This window comes from Lucilia sericata, unplaced genomic scaffold (genome assembly GCF_015586225.1).
Source record: "Lucilia sericata isolate MDLA Ls3-8-SP2 unplaced genomic scaffold, ASM1558622v1 Contig000013F_arrow, whole genome shotgun sequence".
Classification (NCBI taxonomy): domain Eukaryota; kingdom Metazoa; phylum Arthropoda; class Insecta; order Diptera; family Calliphoridae; genus Lucilia; species Lucilia sericata.
In genome coordinates, this window is record NW_023994052.1 from 859,405 (window position 1) to 878,274 (window position 18,870).

Here is an 18,870-nt window from a genome sequence, read left to right on the forward strand (position 1 = left end):
AATAGATAAGTAGTATGTCCAAGCATGTTTTTTCAAGATCTCGTCGAGCGCTTTCACAATATATAAAAATCTTTGTATTTGGGTGAAAAACAAAAAAATGGCACGAGTTTAAAAATTTTACATGTCGTAGGTACCCTACTTTGAGCCGCCACAGCGCCGTCCCTGGGGCATCTGCAGGGTTCATCTTCAAAACTTAAACTCGAATACTCCTTGGCTTCGCTCACGCCAAATTTTATCCCGATCGGATCAGCCGTTTAGAAATGCCAGATTTATTTCCAAAAAAATTCCATTCTGCCCCACTGTGCAGTGTAAATATAAAACAATTTATTACATTTTTTTAGATCTGAAAATTTAACAATAACGTAGAAGGCAGTTGCCGCCGGTCGGGTAATTACCTCATGTGGATTCTTTATATAAAATGTTCCGGAACAGAATTTTTTTGGATAAATACAAAGTGTAAAACAAAATATAAAACAATATTGTTTAAATTTGTTAACGTTTAATAGAAAAAATATTGTTGTTATATATGCGTACCAATTATTCATTATTTATATAAGAAAAATATTTGTTTACAAAATGCTTGGTATTTTCAGATTTTTTACATAAATTATTCAAATTACTAACGAACGTTTTTCTCTGTTTTAACGAAAATTTTTAAATATAAAAATGTAAACAATAACAAACTCTGACATCTGTGCGTACCAATCAAGTGAAGAAAAAAATAATCAGCTGATTGAATAACACCACCTTATCTGAATTCGCCTTATTTATGTATTAATTCATCATGTTTAGTAGTTTATAAAAAAATGTTTACTTATTTTTACAAAAAAAAATGTTTTTTGAAGAGGTTGAAAAAACTCTTAAAATGCGAATTTATGCACGAATATTTTAAATATTTGGGTTAAATAAATTTGTATTTTGGGTCCTTTTTGAGGTTCAGGTAAAAACATATTTTTGGGAATTTTTTAAACTTTAAAGCGCTATAACTTTGGCGGCTTTTGCTAAAAATTATTCACGAGATTATAATTGCACTTCTAAAAATATCGCTGATGTGCTATTAAAAAAACCTTTTGTATTAGAGGAGAGAATTTTGTTAGCTACCAAATTCAGAAGAACCGATTTTTTAAATTTTTTCGACCTAAGGTTTCGTTCAAAACTAGTCTCATCGTTTCCATTTCATATTAATTAAATAAACAAATTCGAAACCAATAAGTTCATTATAAATGAGGAAATGTTATTCTAAATTATTGTGCCAATTATTAAATCCAATATTACATCGTTTCTAATAATTAATTAAAGAAATAAAATTCGGCAATGACCGACTATACATTCTTTTCTTTATAACAAAAAGCATGAAAAAATTTAAAATCGTATAAAACAACAATAACTAATAATATGACTTGCATTTTATTTTTGGTTTAACATTTTAACTTTTTCCATTCGATTCTGTTGTAATGAAAAAGTTGGGCAACTCAAATTATTGTCACATCATGATGAACTGTATAAAATTTACAATATAACTTTGAAAGTTAAGAATACATGTAAGAAAGCTAAATGAAAATACACTTTCACATAAATTCGTAGAAGTAAATTAATAAAATTTGCGTATTTACGTGCTTCGTACGATAATTCCTTTAAATAAACGAATAATTTACGGCAGAGGATCTGCGAAGCGTATGAGTAATAAACCCATAGCTCCAGTCTCGTTTACTTTTGTATATTTCATTTTATAATACTTATAAGAGAAGGTAATAATGTAAAAGTTTAAGTTCTGAATTCTGTCACGAATCATATGCATATAAAATGAAAAGGAAAACAAAATATGTATGTTCTATGTATGTACGTACATATGTATGAACAAAAAACATTTTTACAATGATGATTATTCATACATAAACTTTGTTCATACATATTCATTTGTTCTTTCATTCATTGGAAACAATGTAAAAGAATTCCTTTTTTTTTTTTTTTTTGTTAGAAATAAAATAGTGAAATATTTTTAAATAAAAGTTTTAGTTTGAAAATTGTGTGACGGGCGATCCTTTGTATTGTTGGCTAAAAAATTCAACAATTTAATTGTTAAATTCACGACTGACGTAGTTGGATAGAAGAGTATGCCAACAGATGCTACAAAAGATATAACATAGGACATTTGTACTTATGTATATACATTAGAGTGACCGCAAAAAGTCGATGTTGGAATCTTGTTCGTCTTAACACCACAAAATGATTCCCCTTTCCAGATATTGAGATTGCCGAAATTTGAGCTCGATTAATAAACGTTCACACGCGCCGCTTGTCGCTCAAAGTTTGAATAAATCCAAATTTTTGGCCAAAAAGCTAACATATGAAGCTATAAATTCAGAACGGTAAATAATAGAAACACGCTTAGTTTCTCAAAACAAAGCTAATATTGTACTTCAATAATATGTAAAATATTTACCTAATAGCAACATTTATCACATAATATCAAATTATACGAAGTATATTCCTACCGCGACCAGGTCACGTTTGTATGTTTGTATTAGGGATGCCAATCCCGAAATCCCGATCCCGAAAATCCCGGGATTTTTCGGGATTGGCAAATCCCGAATCCCGGGATTTGGAAAATAAATCCCGGGATTTTTTCGGGATTAGGATTTGTTTCAAAAAACTGTTTTTATTTTCTTTTTTTGAGCCATAATTTTCATTAATTTGAAAATTACGATCTTATTTTATTTTTGACTCATGCAAAACAAAATTCTGCAGAGCTAATTTTATACATATTTGAACCTTTTATTTTTTCAAGTGGTATGAGTCCATACACATAGCACATATAAATTTATTTATTCACTTCGTTTTTATACCTTACACCACTTTATTGGGGAGGGTATATTGGGTTTGTGCCGATGTTTGTTACACACAATAATAATAATATTAAAGTATACCAATCGGCTCAGAATCATTTTCTGGGTCGATTTAGCTATGTCCGTCCGTCCGTCCGTGTAAACCTTGTAATCAAACTACAGCAATTTTGAAGATAATTCAATGAAATTTTGCATGATCTTCTATTGTACTAGAGACGGATCCTATTGAAAATGGATAACATCGGTCCAATATTTGACCTAGCCCCCATACAACTGAACCCCCCAAATAGGGTTTTTAAGTTCATAATTATGTTCAATATACTCGTAACTCGACAAAAAGCTGCAAAACCAAGTTCTATACTAGCCTTCATGACCCTGATGTATTTTTTGATGATGCGGCCTCATTTGACCCTAGCCCCTATGCAAAGCCCCCTTCGAAATATGACTTAAATGCACACAAATTTATTCAACAAAAAATAGCTTAATTATATCTGAGGCAAGGTACAATTCAACTTAGATGCTTTATTATGAACAATAAATCACATTTTATTTTTATAACTGGTGTAGGGTATTATATGGTAGGCTTCGCCCAACTATAACTTTTTACTTGTTAGCACATTGCAATGTTGGTCGTAGACCGACCCAAAAAGTATACACATTCTGTGTCTGTAAGCTGAAAACACGAGTTAGAAGACTCATTCTATTTGGGCTGCAAATTTGGACCAAAATTGACACAAAAAAACCTAATTGGACCTCCTCTGAAATTCACATTGATGCTGATATTAATATCAATACATTACAATATTTTGATGGTGGGTATTTAATTTCGGCACAGTCGAATTCAAACTTTATTTTTCAATACTAGAGGATTTTACATTTCTAACTTTCTACAAATCTGAATGATACCGGTAAAGGTAAATTACCTTGTTCTGAATGCACCTAAAATTTTAAATTAATACTACGAATATAATAATATGTTCCAAAACTAATATGTATTTTGAGTAAAATTCCAAATATTTTTCAAAGAATAGGTTTTAAATTGATGTTCGAATAATTGAATTGGTATCTGTTATAATTATTAGTTCACATGGAACAGTATGAGGTTTTAAAAAGTGCTTATGTCTAATTTCGGAACTTGATATTTATTTTTATTTAGGAAGTAAGTATGTATTTAAGAAGTTTCAGAAATTATGCAATTCTGAAAGTTTTTATTTAAAAATTGGAATTAATTGGATTGTTTTAATTTAAATATATCTTCTGTCTGTTAAATTTCCACAAAATTAAACAATTTTCTTTACAAATATGATAATTTAAAGATTTTCATATATAAAATAATTAAATTCATGTAATTCCGAAATCCCGTAAAATCCCGAAATACCGAAAAATCCCGGGATCCCGGGATTGCAATTTTCAAAATCCCGAATCCCGGGATTTGTAAAAGCCAGTCCCGTTTGGCATCCCTAGTTTGTATATTTGATGTTTATAGACTACTAAACAGCTGAACTGATTTTCTCGAAAAAAAATTCACAGTGTATTCCTGTATGTCTGGAAAAGGTTATAGGCTACTTTTTATTTTGAAATTTGAAGTGGGCGAGAAGCCAACCCCCTATTAAGAAAATATTAAAACAGTATATCTGAGATAATATAAAAATCAGAGTCCTCAAATTTCGTAGGAGCCACTTTAGTGTCAATATGATTATTAATTACAACAAGTTACAAATACCCTCCACCAGCTACATTTATATTAACACTTTTCTAATTGATCAAATATTTGTAGAAATAAGTTTTCTCATATCTTAAATAGAAAAATCCCTAGATTCAAACAGCTCATATCTATTACAATTCCAAGATTTATTGAACATTACCAACGCTTGGCGATTTTTATTAATTTGCATGTATGCATGTGTGTGAAAGATTTAAGGATTTTCAAAATACATATATGTATATAATTCTGTTTTACACAAACTGATAATGCAACTAGTTAAATACGGTTTAGGGGCAGGACCTAGTATGGGTGATAAGACCAACTTCTGGACATGAAAGCTATATTTCAGTAAAATTTTGTATCTATATCGTAATTTAGTAATAAGTAATGTGTGTTATGAGCCGATCGTGCAAAAATCTTGAAATAGAATTTTTGTATGGGAGCAATGACCAATTGTGTATATAAAAACAAAATTTCAAAATTCTGTATCTATATCATTATTTGGTAATGAATATTGTACATTTTAGTAATTTTCTGGAGGGGGCCTAGTATGAGAGCTATGACTAAGTATGGACCGATCGTAAAACAATTTTATAGTGTAATTTATGAGTTGTAATGAGTTATGTGCGTTTATGTGATTTTCGGGAGGGAACCTTGCATGGGAGCTATGACCAAGGATGGACTTCTGTATGTGAGTGCAATACTTGTACCAAATTTTATATAGATAACTTGATTTAGAAATGAATTATTTGCGTTTAAGTTATTTTCGGTAGGGGACCTTGTATGGGAGCTATGTCCAATTATGGACCGATCCAGAAAATTTGTTCTCTGAATGAATTCTATTGACATAAGATTATAATTTGTAAAATTTTGTAAAGATTTCGACATTGTGACGGAAGTTATTAACAAAAATCCCATTTTCCGGGAATGTGTACTTTTGTATGGGAGGTATATGAAATTGTGGACCGATTCTGGCATTTTTCAGCAGGAATCAAGCTCTTGTGTAGAAACGAATGTATGCTGATTTTCATGGAATTATCTTTCATAGTTTTCGAGAAAATTACCTCAGAATGTGTAAAAAATGCTTATTTTTTTCGAGGTTGTTTCAAATTTTGATTAATAACTTTTCCCGGTGTAAACCGATTTTGCTCATTTTCAATACCAAACTGCCTAGGACAATAATAAATATTTTGGGTGAATTTTGTTAATTTTTATTGCTTCGTGTTAACGTGAGAATGTTTTATACAGACAGACAGACAGACGGACGGACGGACAGACGGACATAGCTAAATCGACTCAGAATTTCATAAGGTCCAAGAATATATATACTTTGTTGGCTTTCAGATGAATATTTCTTGGTGTTACACACGGAATGACAAAGTTATATATACCCTCTATCACCACTGATGGTGGTGGAGGGTATAAAATGTAGGCGGACTAGCAGCAGAGGAAACTGTTACAATTAGAATCTTAAAATTTTGCACGAAGAACTTTAACATCCATGTAAACATATTGGGTTATAAATTGGCGGACTACCAATGAGGGGAGCGGTACCTCCCATATGAATTAAATAAAAAAATTCGTTTATCTGGTAAACTAATAGAACTAAATTCTTCAAATTTTGCACGAAGAACTTTAACATTCATCTGAACACATTTTGTAAAAAACAGTGCGGATTTTCATCCGGGGCTTTAAATAGAAATAGATATTAATATGAAAATTTTGAGAATAAGGGGTGGATTTTCAATGGGGGCTTGGCACCTCCCATATAATTTAAATACAAAATTTCGTTTATCTGGGAAACTAATAGAACTAGTTTCTTCAAATTTTGCACGAAGAACTTCAATATTCATCTGAACATTTTGGAGAAAAAAGGCGGAGGGGCTTGGAGCCCCCATATGAATTAAATAGGAAAAATCGTATATCTGAGAAACTATTAGGACTAGAGTCTTCAAATTTTACATGAAGAATTTTGACATTCATCTAAACATTTAGATAATAACGGGTAGACTTTCAATGAATTAAATACAAAATTTGGTTTATCTGGGAAACTCATAGAACTTTGAAGTTTTTCGCTTTTTTTCATTTTTGTACATTTTTAATTTTCTTTTCCAAACTTTATTTAAAAAAATCAAATTAAATTTTTTTTTAATTTTTTTTTAAATTTTTTAGCCTATTTTACAATTTTGAAAAAAATTATTTTCTTTGTAGAACTTGAAAACTGCAAAAAATACATTAGTCTCATGAAAACCAATGTTATATTTTTTATTCAATAAAGCATTAAATTTTAAATCGGACATAAAACCGATTACTTTGGATTTCAAGACACCAATCCATTTTTATCGTTTAAAAAACTAGTATTGATAACACTGTAAGTATGTCAAAAAGACACAGAAAAACGCCCAGACACCTGAACTTAATTTTGGGTCGTAGAATCTAGTGGCTTACTCCGTTTTGAAAATTTAGGTCAAAATCGGGAGATATTGTGTTTTAAAGTATGAACTATTTATGAGGTGATTTTTAAATTTTTGAAAAAAGTTTTCACGCATAGACATACGAACTAATTATAAAAAGCTAAATATATGTATGTAAATATATATAATAAATTCATAATTTTCTATGCATGAAAGTTTTTTTAATTTAAATAATCAAAAAACACCTCTGAAACAGTGTAAACTTTAAAATTCAATATCTCTCGATTTTGACCTAACTTTTCAAAACAGAATATGCCACTAGATTCTACGACCGAAAATTAAGGCAACGTGTTTCGGCGTTTTTCTGTGTGAAGTTATGAATACAATTGGAAGAAATGTGTCAAACTTTGTCGTTTGAAATATGTTTTTTTTTGGGGACCAATTGGCTTCATGTTATTTATTGGTTATCTGAACGTAAAACAGAGTTCTATTAAACTAGTTCTTCAAACTATCAGATGAATCAATTATAAAAAATATAGTAGGATGAAATTTGACATTAAATATTTATTATTTCATTACAATTTCAGTCTTTTTAAGCTTTTCAATGTTAAACTATAATTTAAAATAATTATTTTTGGAGCATATTTTTTAAATTTTAAGAGCATATTTTGAGTTTTTTTCGGCATATTTAAAGCGCTTAAAACACTTTTTTTAGAGCATGTTTTCGGTTTCCCTGTTAATAACTTTGGTAAGAATGAAATGTCAAATAATTGTTTTACAGGATTACAGCCTAGACATTGCAAAATTGTAAAACTCTAGGTCTTCATTTCTAAACGTAATCGGTTTGGGAAGTTTAAACAAGTTAGAGTGCTATATTCGGCTGAGCCGAATCTTAAATACCCTCCACCAGCAACAATTATATTAACACTTTTCTAATTGATCAAATATTTGTAGAAATAAGTTTTCTCATATCTTAAATAGAAAAATCCCTAGATTCAAACAGCTCATATCTATTACAATTCCAAGATTTATTGAACATTACCAACGCTTGTCGATTTTTATTAATTTGCATGTATGCATGTGTGTGAAAGATTTAAGGATTTTCAAAATACATATATATAATTTTAATCTACACAAATTGATAATGCAACTAGTTAAATACGGTTTAGGGGCAGGACCTAGTATGGGTGATATGACCAACTTCTGGACATGAAAGCTATATTTCAGTAAAATGTTGTATCTATATCGTAATTTAGTAATAAGTAATGTGTGTTATGAGCCGATCGTGCAAAAATCTTGAAATAGAATTTTTGTATGGGAGCAATGACCAATTGTGTATATAAAAACAAAATTTCAAAATTCTGTATCTATATCATTATTTGGTAATGAATATTGTACATTTAAGTAATTTTCTGGAGGGGGCCTAGTATGAGAGCTATGACTAAGTATGGACCTATCGTAAAAAAATTTTATAGTGTAATTTATGAGATGTAATGAGTTATGTGCGTTTATGTGATTTTCGGGAGGGAACCTTGCATGGGAGCTATGACCAAGGAAAAAAATTTTACAGTAATATTTCTGTGCATATGAGCAATACTTGTACCAAATTTTATATGGATATCTTAATTTAGTAATGAGTTATGCGCGTTTAAGTGATTTTCGGGAAGGGACCTTGTATGGGAGCTAGGACCAATTATGAACCGATCGGAAAAAATTTCACAGCAATATTTCTGTATATGTGAGCAAAACCTGTACCAAATTTTATGTGGATATCTTAATTTAGTAATGAGTTATGTGCGTTTAAGTGATTTTCGGGAGGGGAGCGTGAGTAGCAGCTATGACCAATTATGAACCAATCGGAAAAAAATTTCACAGTAATATTTTTGTGCATATGAGCAATACTTGTACCAAATTTTATATGGATATCTTAATTTGTTAATGAGTTATGTGCGTTTAAGTGATTTTCGAGAGGGGACCGTGTATGGGAGCTATGATCAATTATGGACCGATCAGAAAACAAATTTCTCAGTAAAATTTCTGTATGTGAGAGTAATACATGTACCAAATTTTATATGGATATCTTAATTTTGTAATGAGTTATGCGCGTTTAAGTGATTTTAGGGATGGGACCTTGTATGGGAGCTAAGACCAATTATGAACCGATCGGAAAAAAAATTTCACAGTAATACTTCTGTATGTGAGTGCAATACTTGTACCAAATTTTATATAGATAACTTGATTTAGAAATGAATTATTTGCGTTTGAGTTATTTTCGGTAGGGGACCTTGTATGGGAGCTATGTCCAATTATGGACCGATCCAGAAAATTTGTTCTCTGAATGAATTCTATTGACATAAGATTATAATCTGTAAAATTTTGTAAAGATTTCGACATTGTGACGGAAGTTATTAACAAAAATCCCATTTTCCGGGAATATGTACTTTTGTATGGGAGGTATATGAAATTGTGGACCGATTCTGGCAATTTCAGCAGGAATCAAGCTCTTGTGTAGAAACGAATGTATGCTGATTTTCATGGAATTATCTTTCATAGTTTTCGAGAAAATTACCTCAGAATGTGTAAAAAATGCTTATTTTTTTCGAGGTTGTTTCAAATTTTGATTAATAACTTTTCCCGGTGTAAACCGATTTTGCTCATTTTCAATACCAAACTGCCTAGGACAATAGTAAATATTTTGGGTGAATTTTGTTAATTTTTGTTGCTTCGTGTTAACGTGAGAATGTTTTATACAGACAGACAGACAGACAGACAGACGGACGGACGGACGGACAGGCGGACATAGCTAAATCGACTCAGAATTTCATAAGGTTCAAGAATATATATACTTTGTTGGGTCTCAGATGAATATTTCTTGGTGTTACACACGGAATGACAAAGTTATATATACCCTCTATCACCACTAATGGTGGTGGAGGGTATAAAAATTAAAAAAAAACCTGTGTAAAGTTTTTTACCTTCTTTTATGTTTTTGTCCATAACTTTAAACTTTTGGACACTATTCGTTATTATGCTAACTAAAGACACTTAGAAGATAAATTCTTTACAAGTTTATCCGTGTGACATCACTTTACGTATTGGAACTTGGATGTTGAAATTTGTCTCCAGTTTTTTTTCAATTTTGATTTTTTTACAGTTTTTTTGACCGGACGCTGACCCCCCTTAATAAAATAAAAAATTTGGGACAACAGTGGTTAGCTGATGTAATTATACACAGTATGGTATATATCTCGTTAATGTGTCCTGAATAGGAGATGGGTACGGCAGCTACAAAATTTGAAAAACTTGAACGTACATTTTTTAAAACATCAGTTTTTGGCGCGGCACATTCGCACTTACATATATAGGAAGTAATTTGAATTATTGCGTAAATTGAGTTTTTGGATTTTATACCCTCCACCACCATCAGTGGTAATAGAGGGTATATATAACTTTGTCATTCCGTGTGTAACACCAAGAAATATTCATCTGAGACCCAACAAAGTATATATATTCTTGGACCTTATGAAATTCTGAGTCGATTTAGCTATGTCCGTCCGTTCGTCTGTCTGTCTGTATAAAACATTCTCACGTTAACACGAAGCAATAAAAATTAACGAAATTCACCCAAAATATTTATTATTGTCCTAGGCAGTTTGGTATTGAAAATGAGCAAAATCGGTTTACACCGGGAAAAGTTATGAATCAAAATTTGAAACAACCTCGAAAAAAATAAGCATTTTTTACACATTCTGATGTAATTTTCTCGAAAACTATGAAAGATAATTCCATGAAAATCAATACACATTCGTTTCTACACAAGAGCTTGATTCCTGCTGAAAATTGCCAGAATCGGTCCACAATTTCATATACCTCCCATACAAAAGTACATATTCCCGGAAAATGGGTTTTTTGTTAATAACTTCCGTCACAATGTCGAAATCCTTACAAAATTTTACAAATTAAAATCTTATGTCAATAGAATTTATTCAGAGAAAAAATTTTCTGGATCGGTCCATAATTGGACATAGCTCCCATACAAGGTCCCCTCCCGAAAATAACTTAAACCAAATAATTCATTTCTAAATCAAGTTATCTATATAAAATTTGGTACAAGTATTGCCCTCACATACAGAAGTATTACTGTGAATTTTTTTTTTCCATCGGTCCATAATTGGTCATAGCTCCCATACAAGGTCCCCTCCCGAAAATCACTTAAACGCGCATAACTCATTACTAACATAAGACATCCATATAAAATTTGGTACAAGTATTACTCATGTGCACAGAAATATTATTGCGAACTTTTTTTTCCGATCGGTCCATTATTGGTCATAGCTCCCACACAAGGTCCCTTCCAGAAAATCACTTAAACGCGTATAACTTATTACAAAATAAAGATATCCATATAAAATTTGGTACATGTATTACTCTCACATACAGAAATATTAGTTAGAAATTTTTTTTCTGATCGGTCCATAATTGGTCATAGCTCCCATACACGGTCCCCTCCCGAAAATCACTTAAACGCACACAACTCATTAACAAATTAAGATATATATATACAATTTGGTACAAGTATTGCTCATATGCACAAAAATATTAGTGTGAAAGTTTTTTCCGATCGGTTCATAATTGGTCATAGCTCCCGTACAAGGTCCCTTTCCGAAAATCACTTAAACGCACATAACTCATTACTAAATTAAGATATCCATACATTTAGCACAAATATTGCTCTTATATACATAAATTACACTATAAAATTGTTTTACGATCGGTCCATACTTGGTCATAGCTCTCATACAAGGCCCCCTCCCGAAAATTACTTAATTGTACAATATTCATTACCAAATAATGATATAGATACAGAATTTTGAAATTTTGTTTTTATATACACAATTGGTCATAGCTCCCATACAAGGTCCTCTTTCGAAAATCTCTTAAATGCACATTACTCATTACCAAATAAAGCTATTGATACAAAAATTCTAGTTCAAGATTTTTGCACGATCGGTTCATAACACACATTACTTATTACAAAATTACGATATAGATACAAAATTTTACTGAAATATAGCTTTCATGTCCAGAAGTTTTGCTTAAAGAATTTTTTACGATCGGTCTATAATTGGTCATATCTCCCATACTAGGTCTTGCCCCTAAAACCGTATTTAACTAGTTGCATTATCAATTTGTGTAGAACAAAATTATATATATGTATTTTGAAAATCCTTAAATCTTTCACACACATGCATACATGCAAATTAATAAAAATCGCCAAGCGATGGTAATGTTCAATAAATCTTGGAATTGTAATAGATATGAGCTGTTTGAATCTAGGGATTTTTCTATTTAAGATATGAGAAAACTTATTTCTACAAATATTTGATCAATTAGAAAAGTATTAATATAAAAGTAGCTGGTGGAGGGTATTTAAGATTCGGCTCAGCCGAATATAGCACTCTAACTTGTTGAAATATAAAATCGGAGGAGCATGCAAAAATATTCAAAGGCAAAAATTTTATGAACTTTTTAAAAATGTTGCAAAATATAAAAACATTTAATGAATATACATGAAGACAACATAATTGTGTGTGACAAACATAAATGTATTTAAAATGTCGTTGTAAGCTATAAAGACGTCACTTTTAACTAAACACATTTTGCCAATGCACATCACGGATGGTGCTCAAAATTCGTCAAAATTATCACCATTTGCAAGTTTTTTTAATATTTATAAATCAAGCTCGTAGAATTCAGATATTAACTGTTTTAACTGTGCTTTAATGTAAAACTGGGGCGCATCAAAAAAGTAAAATAATTGTAGGTTTTGTGAGCCAAATAAAATGTACCTAGCATCAAAAAGCATCACTCTATAAATATTTAATTCCTTCCCACTATAATTTTGTAATTGCATTCCCTTATAAATCAAGCTCGTAGAATTCAGATATTAGCTGTTTTTTCTTGAATTTTACTAATTTGCGATTTTTAAAAAACTATAAGCAACAAGTTAAACAAATACTGAAATGAAATTTCTTACTGTGTATTTTTAAAATTTTTGAAAATAAATTTTCCACAAATATTCTCCATAGATAAGCTTTGTTTGGTGTTGAAAATGGGATATCGGTCCACGTTTTCGGATAACCCCAAATACAAGTGGACCACCGAAAAACAGCTTTAATGGGCATATCTGTTTCAAAAGTACGAGTATAGCGATGAAATTCGACATAAATATGATCCAAAATCTCCCTACCAAATTTTATGAGGATCGGTCCATAATTGACCCTACCCCACATATAAGGCCCCCTTCAGAAAATTACTTTAAAGCTTATTAAAATACTAGTATAACAATGAAATTTGACATGATCCAAAACCTCTCTACCAAATTTTATGTTAATCGGTCCATAATTTACCCTACCCCCCATATAAGGTTCCCTTCAGAATATGACTTTAACGCTCATTACTGGCTTAAAAATACGAGTATAGTTATGAAATTCGACACACATAAGTTTGAATGAAGCCAAAATCTCTCTATCAAACTTTATGTGGATCGGTCCATAATTGACCCTACTCCCCATATAAGGTGCCCTTCAAAAAATTTCTGCTTAAAAATACCAGAAAAGCGATGAAATTCGACACACATATGTTTTATACGAGTTAAAACCTCTCTACCAATTGTATTGAGAATCGGTCCATAAAAATGACTTTAACGATCTGTGCTGATTTAAAAATACGTGAACAGTTATGAAATTTTATATAAGAAACATTTATAGGAACGTAAAACTTCGTACCGAATTCCATGCGGACAGTGTCGGGAAGTGATACTTGATGTAAAAATGTTTTGTAGGAACCGGTCAATTATTAAACCTACCTCTCATATAAGGTCCTCTTCAGTTAATTTGATGAGTAATGTCACCCTGATGTTTATAAGGGAGCATTCCCTTTAAGGCATACGGTTTGATGGTGGGTATATAAGATTCGGCATAGCCGAATATAACACTCTCACTTCTTATATACGCCATTGTCAACTATCATAACAAATGATAGGTTTCACTTTAAACAATTTGTTTAGTTATTTACTACAAATAAATCGCGTTGATAGAAACAAACTTTTCAATTTAAATAGTTTTTTGCTTCTCCTGTAAAATTTTAAAAATGTTAAATAGGGCCGTTTGCGTTTTAGATGACGATATATAAATACTATTTTTAAGAATTTTTAATTTAAAGATCAAAATGATTAACGCGAACGTATTCATCATGTGTTAGGGTCTGTTTATATTCGCACAAAATATTTTGAATGTGATATCAAAATAAATTTTTGATTTTTTTTTTAACTCTAAAACTAAAAAAACTTTGATAATTGTTCATATACAAGATGTGGAAGTGCTTTACTTGACCTGCGTGTTGGCCTTATTTCACGGTGGTACTTTTTCATACGCAGGGTGAGCTAATTAGACCGCCCTAAGAGTTGTTTTCGCTTAAATGATTTTTTGAAATATTCCAGTTTTTAGCGCAATTATCAGAGAATTCATTTACCCTATACTATGTTAATTGATTCATCGACGCAATTAAAAGACACTTGTTTAATTGCACCCATTAATCATTTAAACAGTGAAATAATCTATATATCATGAATTCCATGAAAAATCAATTACGAATTGAGCGTTGGCCTTTAGATGACTTTAATTTTTTGTAAACACATGCTCTATTAGACATATAAGACATGGCGCTACGAACTAAGTCCCCAATGAACTAAATCCCCTAACTGATAATGAACTAAGTCCCCAAATTTTTATGGCGTCATGAAATAACTCCCCACGAAATAACTCCCTAAAAATTTGTTCAGAAAGCAAAAACAATGAAATTTGGGGATTTAATTAGTTTTTTGGTGGATTATTTCACATTTAAAATGGGGAATTATTCCATTATGAAATAACTCCTCAAAATTCAAAAATGAAATAAATCCCTAACAATATTTTTGGGGAGTTATTTCATTATATTACTTTTATCACACAAAATAAAAAAATATGTCTGATAGCCGGCCTTCGGCCGAGCGCAAGGATTTTGTCCTCTGGGGTACATTGGACACCGGCTTCGCTAAGAATACACTATTTAGGAAATCTTTACTATGCGAAGCCGGTGTTGGTAATATTATAGAGTGGTAAATTCTTGCGTTCGGCCGTAAGCCGGATATTTAGGAAATATGTATTAAGCGAAGCCATTGTTGGACATACCATAGCGTGGAATGTCCTTGCATGTCCTTAATTGGGGAATTATTTCATAATAAAATAAGTCCCCAAATTTGAGGACTTATTTCATTTTTGTTTTGGGGAGTTATTTCATGACGCCAATTTTTATATTGAGAAAAAAAAACAACGATTTTTTGGGACTTAGTTCTTTTTGGGGATTTATTTCATATGAAACAAATCCCTAATTTTAAAATGAAATAAGTTCCCATTTAAAAATAACAAATTGTGGTATGTCCAACACGGCTTCGCTTAGTAAAGATTTCCTAAATAGTGTATTCTTTGCGAAGGCGATGTCCAATGTACCCCAGAGGATAAAATCTTTGCGCCCGGCCGAAGTCCGTCTATCAGACGTATTATTTTTATTTCGTGTGATAAAAGTAATATAATGAAATTACTTATTTCATTTTTGAATTTTGAGGAATTATTTCATAATGAAATAATTCCTCAAAATTGTTGTTTTTGCTTTCTGAATAAATTTTTAGGGAGTTATTTCATTTTTGGTTTGAGGAGTTATTTCATGACGCCAGTGTCAAGACCTAAAAAATCATGATTACTGGGTTCCGCAAAAATAGTGAACTTTTATATACTACGGCGAAAAAATGGCAAGGCCAGGGTAAATGTTCTTCCAGATGGAAAGTGTGTTCCTGCCAGAAAATACATCGAACACAACCATGGCCATGAGGAGGAAATTTATAAGGAAGGAAAAGCACTGAATGCGATAAAACTGGATTGTCAAAATGTGGCAGGCGCTCTTGGTGGTACAAAAACCAATATAAGCACTATAAGGAATGCATTTAGGAAGGCATGCGAAGGGTAGGTAAATAACTAATAACAGTTTTTTATCCAAGGTATTAATTACTTTTTATATAGTAATCAGGCAGATACAAAAAATATAATATTTTCGAAACTGCAAAGAGGTTTGCAGACAGTTATAAGTAAAAACAAGTTAGAAATTATAGTCAGGCGTGGCCGACCATATGATACGCTACACCAGTTATGAATATTAAATGTGATTTATTTTTCATAATAAAGCATTTATTTTCAATATTCCCTTGTTCCGATACATTTAAGCAATTTATGGATGAAAAACTAATTTTCTGAAAGAGGCTTTATATGGGAGCTAGGGTCAAATGTGGCCCGATCTTTATGAAATTTGGCAGGGTCATTTATATTTAACATAATTATGAGCTCAGAAGCCCTTTTCGGGGGGTTCTGTTGTATGGGGGCTAGGTGAAATAATGGACCGATTTCAACCATTTTCAATAAGCTTCGTCCTTAGGTCAAATAAAACGTGCGTGCCAAATTTCATCCAATTATCTTGAAAATTGCGACCTGTACCTTGCGCACAAGGTTTACATGGACAGCCAGCCAGCCAGACGGACGGACATAGCTTAATCGACTCAGAAAACGATTCTAAGCCGATTGGTATACTTTAAGGTGGGTCTAGGACGAATATTTTGGTATGTTACAAACATCAGCACAAATCCAATATACCCTCCCCACTAAAGTGGTGTAGGGTATAATTTAATCGCATCTCCTAAAAATGCGCTTCAGGTAATCAAAGCATTTAACCTGCAAAATATATGGAACGACTTTAGTTTATCCAAAGATGAAATTAAACCTAGACATTTTTTTACAGCAGCAATTGATGGTCAAAGTTACTCTTTCTGCTTGTTTTCCTCATTGAAATCAATAGACTTAATAAAAGAAAATATTCCACCAACTAAAAGGACATACTTAATTGATGCCACTTTTAAAATTGTGCCATATGGGTGCTTTAAACAGCTATTGATTATATATATTGAATATTTTGAAGAGGTAATTTGAGCAGATAACATAACTTATTTTTATATCTTTTTAAATAATAATACTTTTTAGATTATCCAATATTTTTCGTATTGATGAGCAAAAAATCTAAAGAAGCCTATATTCAAGAAAATATATTTGATATGGATCCTTCAAAATGTGTAACCGACTACGAACAGGGTTCAAGGGCTGCATTAACCGTCTTGTCTATGCCCGAGCAAAATTACGTACATCAATGCCCAGCATACCCGGGTATGTCATACAATTTATATGGCTACTAGCTAAAATCCGTCGTGCTTTGCTACTCCTGTCGATATAAAATAAAAAATACTACAAAGTTTCATGATTCTAACTATTATAGTTTACCAGATATACAAATTTCAGAATAATCTCTGTGTGGGAAGTGGCACGCCTACTATAATTGAAAAGCCTATATGCACGAAGTCTAGGGAATATAGATATTGTAGGTTACCAGATATTTGAGTTTAATTATTTACCATATATTTAAGGGGCGTGGCAATTTTCTTAGGCCGCCTATTTTTGTCTCAAATATTCATATGAATGTAAAATTCGGTACTGCAAAATTGGAGGACTGTTACTACGCAACATTCTCAGATATTCCAGTTTTATTTTTACATTTTGTTCTCTGCTGCTTTACCAATACAAATTAATGTGTAACAGTATGTGTATGGGCAGCACTGATTTAAAAATTTGAATTTGCAAATTTTTTTGTGCAATTGCATTTAGTATTTTCCCCTAATATTCTCTAACCGTGCTAATATTTATTTAACTTTTGAGTCGTGTTGTTTCATTTTTTATAAAAAAAAGTCAGGGGAATTGCAGTCAGTGTTTTTGTGAATGTTTAATTGAATTAATTCTGTTTATTTAACTGTGAGTACTCGTACTGGTACTTGTTGAGGGGGAATTACAAAAAGAAATTAAAGTAAAATGCTTGAAGTGAATCACAAAATTCTTTTATGCAACAAATATAAAAAATGATTTTGAATATTCAACAATGGGCATGACAATAAAGTGTCTTGTGTATTAGAATATTTTAAAAAGTTACGAATAAGAGTGAAACAAAGGATTGAAATACGTACATACATACATATATTTATACAAATTATGAAAACTGCTTTATATTATTAAATTTACAATAAGATTTTCATTTAAACGCTTAAGTTTCCCATTTGTGTAAGTGTGCAATTTTATTCGACTTGTTTCATGAAACCCCTGTTTAAATTTTGTTCAATTACAATATTTGTAAACATTTTAAAACTATGTCAAACGAAATTAAAAAATAAAAAATTAATAATTTAAACAAAAAATTAAAAAAAATACATTTAAAATGTGAATGTTCAAGTGCATACGTTAAAAAATTATCAAAATAGAATAGTTTTATTAAATGCACAATGATGCTGTTCAAGTATTCCAGTCTAAATAGTAGATTTGTCATTCGAATAAAAGTTTTTCGATTAATCGAGGAAAAAAATTGTTTTTCTTCGAACGAATAAAAAAAAATTTCCAATTTAGAATAAAGAATAATTCGAACAATTTTTGTCGATTATTTGAATATTTGAATGTTACTTTTTACCGATATTTTATTATATATAGCATTGAAATTTTATTAATATTTTGTAAAAAAAATATGTTTCACAAAACGTTTACTACTTTTTGCAGTTTATAAAAATTTTTGTTTTGAAATGTTAAAGATAAAATGGTTCTAGTTTTAAATGTTTAGTAAATGTTTGCAATAAGTGAAACAGATAAAAATTAATTAATTTGGTTCTTTAAGTATCTGTATTTTCACAAGAAGGACAATCGGTGACAGGCAGAATTAAATTAAAATTGAA